We start from the raw sequence: 15,783 nt of genomic DNA on the forward strand, positions 1-15,783 counted from the left end.
CTAGAAAATTATGCTGGCTCTTAACTTTTAGCAAAACACATATATCTTTATATATATCTAAATATTAATGTTGCAAACCTCTCTCTCTCTCTCTTAGGGAGTGGAGTTGGCACCAATGCCAGTTGATTTAAATATTTACCAATACTCTTTCTCGCCGTCTCTGCCTCTCTCTCTGTGGGTGTTTCTCTTCTTTTTTTTCTTTTTCTTAATTGTGTATATATTTGCTCTGCATGGATCCCATAAAATACTTGCTGTTTTGGGCGTACCCCGTTTTGCAGGGCACATGAGATCATGCCGTAAAAATGCAGTGAAAAACACTTTCGTGCCACAACACATCAAATGGGATTTTGCAGTAAGATGAAGATAGGTATTTTTTTCTTACCCTATATGCTGAGTGCAATGTATTTCTGTCTATGTGTTCTTTTCAAAATGATTAAATGTCGAATTTTGCAAGTCTTTCTTCATTATAAGCTGCTTTATGTCAGCATCCAGATGTTGGGCACCTGTGAAAATAGGTTGCCACCAGAGTTGTACTTCCTTATCTGAAGGTAAATGGGGGGCCCATGACCTGACTCATGTGCAGCACTATGGGTCCACTGTAGATGCCATGGTTCCATCCTATGGAATCCTGGGATTTGTAGTTTAGGGAGAGGTATTTGGAATTCTCAACCAGAGAGATCTAGTGCCTGACCAAACTACAAACCCCAGGAATCCACAGGGTACAGCCATGGCAGTTAAAATGGAATCATAGTGCCATAACATAGTGCAGTTTGAAAGGGACCCAACCAGTGGCTGTCCAAAAGTGAAAGAGGTTGTGAAACAAGCATTGTTGACTCAGACCAATGGTTAGTGTAGATTTCAGTGTTCAGTTTGTTTTCTATAGTGGTCAAGTGCTCCACAGAGTTTTAGTCCAGCACCTGCTATTCCCTTGCAGTGTCTTGTCCAAGTACCAACCAGGGCTGACCCTGCTTAGCTTCCAAGATAAGTAGGAATCTGGTGCCTTTGGGATATTTAGGCACCCTTTCAATTCCTTCACACTCTCTTAGTCAGTAGCCATTCCTATATTTGTGGGAGTCCGTTGCCTAAGTTAATGGTACATCCTGTAAAGACATCTTTTCTTTCATCTCCTCTGACTCTTCTGCCTCTTGGTTCCATCAGATAACCTCAGGATTCTAGTGTTACAGGATCTTATCACTGCCTTTACACACTGCATACTATCACCCCTTCATCCTTTCACTCCTTCTAGTTTTGCAAGCTTCATGGGTTGCACTTTTCCTGTTGAAAATTGATAATATTGGATGTCATTTTCTAGAACTGGTGATTTGTCCCTTGGATAATAGCCACTGGTGTCGATGGTGGCGGAGATAGCACTTCTCTGGTTCTTAGGTTACGATGCTCATCTAACTTGTGCATGCCAGGATTTGTTTCCTCCAAAGAAAGCCCCATGATTTCATGGGGACCAACTCTGATAGTTTTCAAGAATGTGGCGGTTTTAGGCCAGGGACTGTGTCCTGGGAGACATGCATAGAATTTGTTTGCTGGGGACTTGTCTATAAGGAGGAAAATGGTCAGTGTGCCTTTTAAGTCCACACAGATTTGGCGTCAGCTCCATGGCTCTGCCTCCCTTCCAGGAATCATAGAGAAATGTAGTTTAGGAGAAGGCTGGCTGTCTTAAGCTCCTTCCTAGAAGTACCTTTAGGTGGGAGATGGTTTTGCAATGCAGACACAGCCTCCACTGACCTAGTTCTGTCAGCCAAGTGTTGTCCCCAGTGGCTCCCAATTAGAGATCCTTTCTTGGCTCTGGTACTGGAGCATCTCAATAGCAATCTCAGGTGCTAGGTATGTTAATTCATATAGCCAAAACTGGGCCAGACACAAACAAGATGGAGTTAAGTGTGTCTGAGAGAACTCGAGCTTTGCAGGAGTTGCAAAAAAATCATTAGGATGTGGAGGAGCAAACATAAGGGGATAAAAAGAGGTACATCCCCCAAACTGCCTAATGAAGACCACAGAATAGGAATAGCATTAGCATTTACATTTCTATACAATTTATCAGTGAACTCAGTGGTTTACAGTCTGTAAGCCAATTGCTCCCAATAAGCTGGGTACTCATTTTACCGACCCACGAAAGGATGGAAGGCTGAGTCAAGCTTGGAGCCCTGGGATCGAACTCACAACCTCATGGCTACAGTGCTGGCATTTCAAGCATTGGCCCAGGGGCTGTCAGATGTGGATGGGAATGAGAAGATGGGGGTGTGGGTTATGGAATGGAATAGAGCAGCAGTTCTCAACCTGTGGATCATGAGCCCTTTGGGGGTCGAACAACCCTTTCACAGGGGTCATCTGAGACCATCGGAAAACCATTCCTCTGTCTATCTCCAGCCATAATTTGATGGTTGGGGGTCACCACAATTTGAGGAACTGTATTAAAAGGTGGCGGCATTAGGAAGGTTGAGAACCACTGAAATAGAATATGCCAGAATAGGGTAGGGTTACCAGGACCACCAGAGTGCTCCTCCAGATTGCAATGTTCCCTTGGAAAACCTGTTGAGCTGTGATCCCTCCTTCCAGGTCCGGCCCAAGACGCTTTCCTGCTTCAGATAAAGAACATGTCCTCTGCCATTGAATGTACAAAACCTGACTGGTCTGGCAGATGGATTTGTCTTGGCAAAATTAATCTTCCAGCAGTGCTAAGGATGTGATGGTGGCTATCATCACACCAAAAGGCAGCAGACCTGCTTAGGAGGACAGGCCATTTGGCACACAGTTCTCTCTGCCAGTTGCTTGCACTGGAGGCGACTGTCTCACTTTGCCTAATGGTAGAGCTGGCCCTGCTTCTCTCTGTGTGTGTTCTGGAGTCTAGCAGCTGCAAAAATGCCCACTTTGCCCGGCTTCTTTTGAGGAACGCAAGCCAACATACTGCACCAACAGCTTGGGAGCCCTGCAGTGTCCCCAGAAGATCCCAGCTGTGTAGGAAGGCTTTTCTGCAGAGTTGCCCAACGGCTCCAGCTTCACCACCCTCCTCTTTGATCACTTATTACTTTTCTATTACTTCTCTCTTGTTGCTGTAATCATTGCAAAATCTCCCAGCTTTTTGGGAAAGCTCCAGCACTCCAGGGCCCGGATTGCATCGTACCCGGCTTTGGAAAAATGGGTCACAAAGCGTGGTTTGAGAAGGAGGGGGAAGATAGGCATCGCCCTGTAGCCTTGATATTTATTAGGAGATAGGGGAAAGTTTGCAAGTCTGCCGTTGCATGGAATATTTTCTTTTGGGGGGCAGGGTTGGGGGGGGGGTGGAAGCCAGGAGAAGGAAACTCTTCCATACCTCAGTGTTGGGCTCCTCTCAGCCCAGCTCGGTGTCTTGTTGTGGGGTTTTTTCACAAAAAGAAATTGAAAGCATGCCAACAATCTGTCTCGAATGCATGTGGTCTCTTCCTCCAGATGAGAGTTGGTGGTGACAGATGCTGATAGGTCTTTAGGATAGGAAATTGTTTGAACTGCTCTTCCCTGGAACAACCAGCCAGCTCCCAAGGGGTCAGAGGAGTCCCAATCTCACCAGGTAGGATTGGGGTTTTTGTTTCGTTGGTGGTGGGGACGCATAGGTTCCTGCCAGCTCTGTAGGATTGACTTCTCTGTGGCTTTATTTGACTGGTGCTTGCCAAAGGCAGAGCTACGCACATCCTGGTATCTGTGCCAGAATGTCGCTGTTAGTTAAGGAGAAGGTGGCTCAGAAGACTGACAGTTTTCCTTATCATGCTGGGTCCTGGCACAGTTTGGTTTAAGGAGAAGGAGAGGCTAGAGTTCATTGCCTGCAGAAGGCCTCAAGTTCAATCCCTGGCATCCCCTCCACCTGGTTCTTTTCATGAATTCAGACAAGTGATGGGGAAGACTTCTTTCTCTCTTCCCTCAGATCCTAAAAAGTGGCTGTTGGTCAGTGCTGACAATAAAAGTAGGACTTTATCAGGCTACCATAAAAGACGAAGCTTAGCGATATGCTCCTGTCAGTATCGTGAAACAATGCTAAGATTTCAACATGCGCAACATTGTGGTTTTCATGCAATTATCCTGTGAATGAAGAAGCATTCTAGCACCACTTTTTATCCACGGGAAAATCGGTGCTATGGGAATTGTAGTTTGTCGTGGCACCCGAGCTGTCTGACAGAGAAGGCTAAATGTCCCCCCAAACTACAGTCCCCAGAATGTCATAGCCTGAGCCATGGGGTCATTTCTGCAGTGTGGATGCAGCCTTGGTCAATGCAGCAGGTTACTCTACTTTTGCAAAACTGTGTAGTCCATTGTTTTTCACCCTTTTCCCACTTGGCTGTTCAGTCCCACCAACCAGAGCACAGATGCTGGGTTTGCATTGATGGTCAAAATGGAGACCAGGTAGTTCCAAGTGATGGCCAAGGGAGGCAAGATGGTGGCCTGAGTGGAAGTTGAAAGAGCATTGCCAGGGTCATCGGCCATTCTGTCTCGAAGGAGATTTCTTTACCTCTGAGATGGTGATCAGTTGCAAGTCTTCATCTTGCCTTTTAAGGTTGCTCGAAAGATTTCACCCTACCCTTGGAAATAAATCCACCCAAAAACAGTTTCGCTGTGCTGGCACATAGCTATGCTAATGGGTTGTGGCTCCTTGGCAGCATAGAAAGAAAGAATAAAACCTCAGCTTCTTTCATGCACACAGCACCTTGATCGCCTGGAGGAGATCCTGGTTTAACAGAGGAGACCAGGCAAGGGGCTCTTTCTGACCCTGGATGAAAGGTCATCTTCTATACCCCAGTGCCACACTTTGCCATTTGCTTTCCTTATATATACTGTTCTTTGTTTTCTTTGGGTCTAGTGGCAGAGAGCTACACATCTTGTGCTGTCTTCTTTCTCTTTAGAAATATCCAACTACGAAATTTTTCTTTTGGGAGAACATTTTACATTCTATGTTTTTGCACACTGCTTTATTTTATTGCAAGACAGAATAAAAACCTATTGCTTTTTGTTAAAACTCCTTTTTTACTAATGGCCTATGAGCCTAAGAGACGGAGGTTTACACGAGGCCAAATTTAACCTCGGTGATGAAATAGATTTTAAAATTTTATTTATTTATTGCATTTTGAAACTGCCTGATCACCAACATTTTCTTGGTGGTGTAGATATATAACGAACAATAAAATGATAATTAAAGGCGGTGTATCATAAAACCAAGACTAAACCTGTCAATGATAATTTAAAAACTCCCACCGAATCAAGTCAGTGTAAAACCAACTGCACAAAAAAGTCATTTCTGAGTTATAGTGATACAAAAGCAAAGCTATCACAGGATTTCTTTGGCAAGATTGGTTCAGAGGAGATATACCATTGCCTTCCTCTGAGGCTGTGACAATGTGATTTAACTAAGGTCATCCAATGGTTTCCATAGCTGAGTCCTGGCCTCCACAGAGTTTTAGTCCAGCTCAACCCACTACTCCATCCTGGCTCTCAGTCCTTCAAATGCCTAAGAATTTAAGGAGTTGTTATCTGGTGCAGAAAAGATCGTAACTTAGGTGCCAAGCAAGCTTCTCTGGGGAAGGCATTGGGGTGCCATCGCTGAAAAGTCTCTCTCTCTTGTAGTCACAGCCTTCTTTTCATTTAGCAAGGGACACCTAAATGGTCTAGATGAGATGCTCCATCACAAATATTCCGTCATAATCATGAGATGTTTTGTTAGTTAGAACAATAATATGCCGCTTCTACAAGAGTAGTACTATGATAGGTTTGAGTGTTGGATTAGGACTCTGGAAACCAGGCTTCAGATCTCCACTCAGCCATGGAAACTCATTGGGTGACCTCAGGCAAGTCACTCTTTCTCAGAAGACAATGGCTAACTCCCTCTGAATCAGTGGTTCTCATCCTTTCTAATGCCATGACCCTTTAATACAGTTCCTTATGTTGTGGTGACCCCCAACCATAAAAGTCTCGATTCCTAAGAACTTAGGCAAATGCTGTGAAAGAGCCGTTTGACCCCCAAAAGGGTCGCAACCCACAGATTGAGAACCGCTGCTCTGAACAAATTGTGCCAAGAAAACTCTGTGAAGTCCGCCTTGTCCATGCCTTCAAGTCATCTGTCAACTTCTGGCGACCCCATGAATTTGTTAGGCAGGGAATACTCAAAAGATGGTTTGCCAGTTCCTTCTTCTGAAACAGAACTTGCAGCACCTGGTATGCATTGGCGGTCCCCATCCAAGTGCCAGTTGTGACCAAGTCTCCTTAGCTTCCAAGATCAGAGGGGATCTGGTGTCGTGAGGGCAGTGGAAGACCCAAACTTTGGTCTTCCAGATGTTTTGGACTTCAGCTCCCAGAATTCTTGGCTTTCGACCAGACTGGTTGGAGCTTCTAAGAGTTGAAGCCCCAAACACCTGGAGGACCAGAGACTGAGGTTCACCTTCTTATGTGCCTCCAAGTCATTTTTGACTTAGAGAGAGACCCTAAGGTGGACCTATCCTCGGGTTTTCTTGGCAATTTTCTTCAGAGGTGATGTTGCCATTGCCTTCCTCTGCTTGGCATAAATTGAAAATGACTTGAGGGCACATAACAAAAACAATTACAATGAAATCTGCTGTCCACCAAAATATTGTAAAAGCTAGCTTTCTGACACAAAACATAAGCTGTGGATGGTATAGGAAATAGAAAGGAACAAGTTTTCCCAATTTAGTAACTTTCCCCCCTGCCTCCTTAGTAGTGATTCTTTCTCTCCCAGGGCAACCAGGTATATAACTATCAGCCTATTTTTTGTGACCAGGGTGCCATGTTCATGTTTGTTTCTGCTTTAAGACAGTGGCCTAAAACAAGGCAGAAGGAAGGCAACGTACAAGTTAACAAAACTCTGGTATGAATTTGGTTGGGAACATTGGGTGCAGCAACAGTTTAGACGTATTATGGAATCTTAGTTCCCAGGATCTTTGGTTTTTTATCATCTTATCTGTAAGGCGTATCCACTGTTCAATATTGAAACTGAACCCAACCAGCTTGCCAATATTTACGCCTTCAAAGGGCACAGCTCTTTTCTAAGTTTCTAGACAGATTGATCTTGCTTCTTTTTCCTTTTTTGGCCATTTGGTTCTGGGGTTCCTTTTTTTGGGGAGGGACATTTCTGCCACGAAGAAACGGTTTTGCAAATGCTGCCCGGTGTACGGAGATGACCATAGCTTACCACGCAGGGCTAAAGCAATCTTACCATTTTAAGATTTAGGAGAGCGCAGTGAGCGACAAATTTTGAAACACGCAAGAAGCTTCCCAAAGATGGCTTGTCACACCCAAATCCCGGCAAGAAGCCAACTTGCAGCCCAGTTGTTTGTTCCCATCATGCATAGTTAAGTGAAAAATTCATTGCTGCAATTTACCACATTGGCCAGTCGCACAGATGGCTCCTTGGGAGGGTTTATTAAAATTGTGGATGATTGGTTTCCCAATTTGAATCCTCCCTTGTTGAGCGACTATAGGCCTCTTTTGGATAAAAGACTAAGGATAAGGTGGCTCTCTCCATCTTGTTTTCTTTCCGAACGTCTTACAAGTCGTCACTTTTGAAGAAAGAGGGCTGATGTCTATAGCTGTTTGAGTCTAAAAACTAGCTCTGTCTGTAAGGGATCGCTGATCACTGATCAGCCATCAATTGATCTTACCCTTCCAATAAACAGTTGGTGCTAACAGCCATCATGACATCTTGTGGCAATAAATTCTTTACACCAACTTTGTATTGAAAGAACAGGGCAGCATCTTTTATTTGTTGTCAGTGTGGACTATCCATTTGGAAGCAGCCAAATTGAGTGGATAACATGCAGCTCTATCCATACTGTTGGAATGTAACTCCCATCGGAGTAAATTGATGGATGATGTGAGTTGTCATCCAACAGCATTTGAAGAACCACACATTGGAATAGGGTGCTTCCAAGGGGGACAGTTCCCATGTCAGAATTCTCTGAAGATGCCAAGATAACAGGAAAATGAATTGTGAATGTTGGTCCTTTGTTGCTGTTTTTAAAATGCAAGCTGGTGGTCATGTCACCTGGGTAATAATGTCAGTAACCATCACCTCTCCATGCCTTGCTCCCCAAAATGCCATTAACAGAGACAGAGAAGATTCAGTAGACCTAAGCAGTATTGCCCTTGTGTGACGTCTTGTTTGGGCTCTGGTTGCGCGAGTTACAAGCCATTTTCCCAATCTCCCTTCTGGGTATTACCAAGGTGATTTCATGCCAACCTAACAAATAACAACAGCGTAGGCTTGGCTGAACCAACAACCCTGGCTCGTTCCTCCCCTCTTTCCCTTTTTCTTTATTTCTCTAATTCTGCTTTGGGCTGGTCTATTTGTTTTCTGATCGAAGAGGCTCTGCTGGGTGAGGCGCTCCCTCCCAGGACAGCGCAGGGGGCGGGTACAGTAAATCCTACTCTTTCACCGCATTTTCTTCCTCCTCATTGTCTGACGGAAAGATGCAGGTAGTCCAGAGTAAACTTTTGACATTACCTCTGCCCCCTCTATTCCCCCCATTGCTTGAGTCACCTAACAGAGGTCAATAGGAAGGAACTGCTGGGCAGAGCAGGCATCTCGGAGAAGAAGGAAATGTGGTTCAGCAAGGTCTCTGTTCCCCTTGTGAAAAAAGGTTGAACAGTTCATATAGGAAAGTGTGTGTTTGTGAGGGAGGCATAGTAGCTGCAGCTTTGTGGACCAGATCATGCAAGGTCACACACAACTGGGATGAATCTGGGTTGAATCCTTAGTCTTCACACACGTCCCCAATGCACTCAATGCACTTTTTTTTTTGGGGGGGGGGGGGGAAGCTGGCAAAAACGCCACTTAACCTGGATATTCAATCTCATTGTTTCCTTGAAAGATCTGCATCAATCCGCATCGGCGGCAGTGTAAATACGCTTCCGAATCGATCCAGATTGCTCTCTATCATTAAGGAAGGGAGGCGGCTCCATTTTGACCCAAAACGATGGCATGTGTGAATAACAGAAGGGTTAAACTGACTTGAAGAAATTCACGAACCCAAAACGTAATGGGAACAACAAACCTGACGTGCATCACTGAAGCGATCCACATCTCTGTGGGACAAAAAAATGAGTGTGAATGGCCCCTTAGATTGTAGCCCAAACATTCACTAGAAGAATGCTTCAATTCAAGCTGTATCCCTTGTCATATTCCTCTGTAGTTTGCCCTTGCTTTGCATGGTTCAACGTCCAATTGAAGCTTGCAAACGTACCAGTTAAGAGTAATCCATTCCCATTACTTGTCATGGGATCTCTATAGGACTGATACAGGCTGTGACCTTATAAAGTCCTCTGTGGCTTGAGTCCAGACAGTGAAAAAGATAGTGTCTCCTCATTTGCGCATGGCCAAATTTTGAGATCCATTCTCAAAATGGAGGCTTTCTCTCCTTCCCATTGCAGGCTGGGCCTTCTCTGCTCTTCTTCTTTCAGCTCACAAACATATCTTTGACCACTAACTCGCTGCTTTGGGAAGGTCTTTTAATGGACCATTCTGCATTACCCTCTTTTTTTTCCATTTAAGTTTTTAAATGCTTTTAAACTATCTCAGTTTCAGTGTTTGGTTTTAACATAAATCTTATTTGTTTTTCATTGCCCTTCAGGGCTATGATTGATTGGCTTTTAGCTTTATTCTCCTTCAATTCATATTGCAAGTTGCCTTGGGTCCTGCATTGTAAGAAAAGAGGGATAACGGATGAATATGGGAATGGCACAAAAGCTGCAAATGCATGTCAAAATGCTTCTGCAATTCCTGCCAAAATAGCCTTTAAGGTAACTTTGAAATGGCTCTTGAAATCTTTACTTGCAAAGCCAGTAGAATTACTTCATTCAGACTTTAATTTTTGAAGTGTGGTTTTCTTGTCCCCTCATTACAGAGGAGAAAAAAGTAACTTGTTGCAAATGTCAAGCTTCTATTTCTAATCCAATTGCGACCCAAAGAAGAAGTAGTGGGTAGGGATTCTTTCAACTTCCACATGAGTTACTCTGGACTCAGATAAGGCAGGATGTGTGTGGGGAGTGTACCTGCCTCTGTCCAGCCACTCATTTGCGTTCCTTGAAAGCTGCGTCCTTTGACATTTTGAGCTTTCATGGAGATTGCAGATCCTGGACAAACAGTCCTGTTGGATGAGACGACATTTCCAGAGAATGTGGAAATCCCAAAGGAAACGGACTTCCCCAAAGTTACACGTTTGGCTGATGGTTGGAGCCTGGCGCCAGTCCCTTACGGCCAGGAAATCCAGAAATTAACCACTGCTTGACCACTGGTGGAAGCCTGGCAGTCGCAACACTGGCACTGGAGTGCTTGAAGGTGTCTCAAGGGAAGGGACTGTTGTCAGAAGGGCCATGTTAATATTTTGGAGCAACAGCTATACGCCACAATTGCTTTGGTTGCAGGGTTCTTAAACATATGAGGATGGGCGGAGGGCAGTTTTTCCTTAAGCCAGATTGCATTGCAATCTGCTCTCCAGATGTTACTAAACTTCACCTTGTTGGTTGGGGCTGATGGGGTTTGGAGTCCAATAACATCAGGTGAGCCACAGGCTCTCCCTTTCTCAATTTGTATGTGGATATAACTCCTAAACTGAATGCTTTGTACATTTGACTGAGAGATGTGCCTTTCCATCACAGGCCAAGGAGGAGGGCTTTAAAATGTATGTGAAAAAGGCAGCCCTGGAGATTGAAACTGGCCTTGTCAGTTGGGGTTTTCAGCCACCAAAAGCACCCAGCAAGTTATTATTCTGTGTTAGAGAACAGCAAATTTCCTTGCAACTTTGCCAAAAATTCTATTTCTAAGGACTGTAGTTGAGGACTAAAAGATTCAGGGATGCCATGCTCATTGTGACTACTTTCCAGTGGCAGAGTGCATCCTTTCCATGCCAAGGGTCCCAGGTTCATTGCTTGGCATCTCCACATTCTCCTTCCCTTCTCCACCTCCTTGGGGCTCAGGTTCAACATAATCCAAAATCACTATGCTTGAGAATGGAGAGTTCCCGAAAGTCAGGGCTAGATGCACAAATAATCTGGGGGTAGGTGGACTTAGGCAGCTTCCATATGGAGCTCAGCATCTCTGAAATAAAACCCTCCAAACTTTTTTCACTAACTGAAGTGGGAAGGGGGTGTTTGCGTGTTTTGCCAATCTTAGCATTTCCAAAGTGCAGTTTTTCCCACCGTGTGTGAGTGATGGTTGTGGAAATGTCCCTTGTCGCATGGGCTTTTGAACAGATAACCACTGGATGGGTTGTTGGTTTCTTTTTATCTGCGGACGTTTCCATACATCCTAGCCATGCGTGTGCTTTGCTTAGCAAAGGGGAAAGCCACAAATCCCGCGCAGAGGTTGCTTGTGCCAATTCTAGGACAATTGATAAGGGGGAAAAATAATGATTTGGGCTTAAATTTAATTGTAACTTTTGGCTGTAGCAAAAAGTGAGGCTGCCGGGACCAGGGCCATCTCTGCTGCCCAAAGTACAAACAAGATGGCACCCCTTCCTTTTCCTTGTAGGAAAGCTGGCTGGACTGGCAGAAGAAGTCTTTCTTCAACTATTCAAGCATGCCCACCTCCAAAGCTAGCTAAGGAGGCATAGGGCAGACTGTGTGGCACCTCTCTCTAGCACAGGGCTTGCTGCCTCACCATTATCAGCCGCCTGAGGAGGTGACCATGCCACTCTCCCCAACGCTAGGGATGGCTCACTATGGGTTTTGCCCTGCAAAGCCCACCGCTTTTTGCCTAGTGAGCCGGTGGCTCGCTTTCCTCCCCCTCCCGGCCTTCGAAGGGGAACGTGCGTTAAGGCAGAAAATATTTACAGGTTTTATAGCTGAAGCACAAACAGGAAAAGCCCTTTTTTGAATGTTAAAAAAGAAAGTGAGCGTCGCGGGTATTCAAAACAGGGATTGCCATGGAAACGCCACAATATTTGCTTAAATTGACACAAAGGAGGTTGCTAGTTGCAAGGTTTCGGCTTCTTTGGGCTGCGTTTTCTTTGGCCTGTCACCTATCTCCGGCGAATCTTGGCAACCCAGTTCCCTGGGTCTTTTCTTTTCTTTTCTCTCTCTTTTTCTTTTTCCCCCCCAAAACAAAAAGGAAATCTCATATTGGCGTTTCAGAAATGTTTGCGTTTTCCTCTTTCTCTTTTTAAGGTTAACACTTGCATCTGAGGTTCACTTTCTGCCTACCCAAAAAACACCATTTCGGATGCAAGCTGGGAGTAAATCCCACGATCTCGGTGGGCTTTGGTTCTAAGTAGACATGTTTAATAAAAAGGGACTGTCAAGGCAATTGGTCATCTTCCTTACCATTGCATGCATGGCGTTGCTTTTTACTTGACCTCCAAATTCCATCAACTAGAGCCAGGTTGCAAAGTAAGATAATCCAGATAAAACAATGTCTTAGGGACAGTAGTTGCATCTACAGCTGGATAGATCAAGGATGCTAACACACATATATGAAACTAAACATTAATACTGTATCAAGCAATTTAATACCCCAGTTTTACAAGTGAGATACACTGAGGCTATAAGATAAGGGATGAGCACCAGGCTGGTCATAGTAGAGAATTATTATTATGGCATAGATGGGCTAGGGACTTCCAAAGAGCCACAACCAGCTGAAATTGGCAGCACTAGGCCGTCCAACTCTAATGGTTGTGCCTCTTTATGGTGTTTTGGGGCTGCTTTGGTGATGGATTCAAACTACAGGGAAAGAGATTCCACCTAAAGGTTAGGAAGAACTCAAAGACATAGCCGTGTTAGTCTGGGAAATCACATGCAAAGTGATCTTGTAGCACCTGTGACACATAACTGAAAGAAAGAAGTGCCGAGAGCATGAGCATTTCTAGATTTGGGCCTAAATGTAATCTTTGTAATGTTTCTCGACCCTTGAGAAACATATTTTTGACATCTTTTTCCAATATTGTTGAATATTCCTTCTGTTTCTATCATAACAAAGCTGTGGAAAGGAATGCTTTTAAAATACATCTTTTCTTTCTGTTTTCAGGGCAAAGAGACAACGCCAGGTTTAGGGAGCCTGCCAGATTCAGCTGTTTCCTGAAACGCTCGGGGAGGGTTTCACAGATTCTGACCATCTCTCCTTACGGTGCGATTTGGAATGGACTTCAAGCCCAGCATCCTGGATACAAGGTACCTGTTTGCTTGTGTGATGGTCAAAGCTTGTGATCTAGGCGACTTTATGATTATGATTATGATCCTAAGCCGCTTTGGAAATGTGCAAGTTCCCCTGCTTCCATTGAAGCTCCATATGGATACTTCTAGTGTGTACATCTCTCAAGTAATGCTCTGATGCCACCCAGCACTCAGCATATCTACAATATCCTTATGACTACCACCTTATATGCTGTTCAGTATCTTGATACCTTAAGAAAGAAAGCTTTTGCATTACTCCCAAGTTGTGGATGACATTCTGCACTAACCAAGAGCCATGAATGAAATGCCACACATCTGTCTCCCTCTACTAGAAAATTTAGATATGACCTGACAAGGCAGAATCCTCTGCCCCATCCCTCATGGTTTGCTGTTGCTGGCGTGGGGAAAACATATGGATCTCTCTGTCACGTAACTCTAAGCTGAAATAGTTGAGAATGTATTGTTTATGAGCAATATGGTCTTCCCTGCTGCCCGCTTGCTCTCACTTTACTCTTCTTGCCAGCAGCTCTACAGACTGGGAAATGTCCGGCGTTAGCTTGTTTAGCGTTATGGCCAGACTAGGATTTCTAGCTTGTTATTTACAAGCCAAGAACAAGCCCTGGCTTGAAGTTCTGGCTTGATGGAAGACCAACAGGACAGAAATCACAGTTTGGATGTAATACTAAGCAAATAGGTACTGGAAGTTTCTTGGTGCATTTTACCCACTCCTGCTGATAGGAGAAGCCAGACTGGATGCTTTTGGACAGTGCACTGGCACACATGCTCACAGTCATATATGTATAATGAGTCTCCTTATGATGTGGAGACCAGTCCATGACATTGGGACACATCTTGTATTAGATGTTATCACATTTGGACACAGGTTAAGTTATAGTAGATATTTTCAGTGGAGGGGGTAAGGTTGTGGGAGACAGACATGCTGTTGTTGTCTTCAGCAGATATCATAAATTTAGGGCTACAGTCAGTTAGCTCTGAATTTAAAACTAGATTGTCAGCTCGGTAAGTACTGTTGAGTTTCATGCATGTGGAAGTTAAACCTCTCCTGAGTATCCCTTTCCCTTTCAGAACTGCCATACCCAGAATTCTTTGGGGAAAGGGATGCAGGAACCATGGCAGTTAAACTGATTTCTGTTCATTGTGCATAGACATTTACTGTCCAGATTGGCAAACCTTTCAGTTGCGCCTCAGTCGTGCTTGATATTTTGAAATCTGTCTCGGTGGTGGTTTATTTGGATGCTACACAGGATGAGGCCATGCGACGGACAAAAAGAAGCTCTTCTTTATGCCTGCCGAACTCCTTGCCATAAGATGTGGTGAGAGCCAGGAATTTGGGAGGTCTTTATGGGATGAGATGAATTGAAGGGGATGAAGCTTACCAATACACAGATGCTCAAACTCAGCCTTTTAAAGCCCCGGGATTTGGGTGGATGGATTTGTTGATTTCTATCTCTCACATTTACTGGTTGCCGTTGTATTTAGGAAGATATCTGTGCATTTTGGGAAACACATACAGGAATGAAAAGTCTCACCTGCCCTTAACCAAGTTGGGTTCCGTAGCAGTTTCTGTGGATTCATTTTGTGTAGCACAGTGGATTGTATCAGGATGCAGCGTGGTTTTGTGACTGAGGTGAGATAAGGCTAGTGTTACCCAGGCACTGTGGCTAAGAGAGTTGTAAACCAGCAAGAGCTGAGCTCACATCTTCCCTAGCCACAAGCTCATTCTGTGGTCCTCACCTCACTGACTTCATCCATTTTGGTGTGGCGTTAACACCAGACTACTACAAGGCACTGGTAATTGCCTGCTATTGAGTCAAACCCTTGGTCCATCTTCTTGGGATGGTTGATACTGAAGTAGGCAACTTTGAAGATTTGGAGGGCTGCCCCAGACGTGGCATTTTTGCCCTTGAATTCCCTACCCTTAAAATTGGGGGGAAGCGAAATGGCCAGTTGTGTCACCTTGAAACCTATGGGCATGTGATTGGACATTTTAAGGCAAAATATTTAAAATCATCAAGATGGGGTGGGCTGTGAGGGCCATAGAAGCAGCCTTGGGACTGCATAGAGTCCATTGGCCATAAAGGAGCCCTAGTGGCACTGTGGTTAAATGCTGGCACTGATGCCACAAGGTTGTGAGTTCAGTCCCAGGGGGCTCCAAGGTCCACTCAGCCTTGCATCCTTTTGCAGGTCGGTAAAATGAGGACCCAGCATGTTGGGGGCAATTGGTGTACAGATTGTAAACCACGTAGAGAGTGCTGAATTCATTGACAAGCAGTATAGAAATGTATGTGCTATTGCTATTGCTACTGCTAGGCTAACTTGCCAAGCCCTGATCTATACAGATTGGCAGTTCCTCTCCATCTTCCATCACTTTATTTATACATTACTCTCTCACACAGACATTGGGACTCAGAAGGGTCTTTCCCACCTCTGGTCTGGGATCGAACCCAGGGACTTTCAGCATTTCAAACAAATGCTCTAACATGGACCTTCAGGCCACCCTATTACGATAAATCAAGATTTCAGTCAAACAGTCTGATTGAGGCAGGAAACCATGTTATACCAAATCAGATTATCAGTATATAGGTATGGTGGGTCCTGGTTGGCAGAGGG

General features: G+C 44.6%; 1 protein-coding gene across 1 annotated transcript in view; it reads left to right on the forward strand.

Annotated features, from left to right (window-relative positions):
• The window catches only part of CASZ1 (castor zinc finger 1), a 248,152-nt gene that overhangs the window by 36,096 nt on the left and 196,273 nt on the right, over window positions 1–15,783 (forward strand). The window contains exon 2 of the mRNA XM_042479516.1: window positions 13,007–13,149. The gene's annotated coding sequence lies outside the window, so the exon portion shown is untranslated. The remainder of the gene's footprint in view (window positions 1–13,006; window positions 13,150–15,783) is intronic.

Source organism: Sceloporus undulatus, chromosome 7 (assembly GCF_019175285.1).
Source record: "Sceloporus undulatus isolate JIND9_A2432 ecotype Alabama chromosome 7, SceUnd_v1.1, whole genome shotgun sequence".
NCBI classification, from domain to species: Eukaryota; Metazoa; Chordata; class Lepidosauria; order Squamata; family Phrynosomatidae; genus Sceloporus; species Sceloporus undulatus.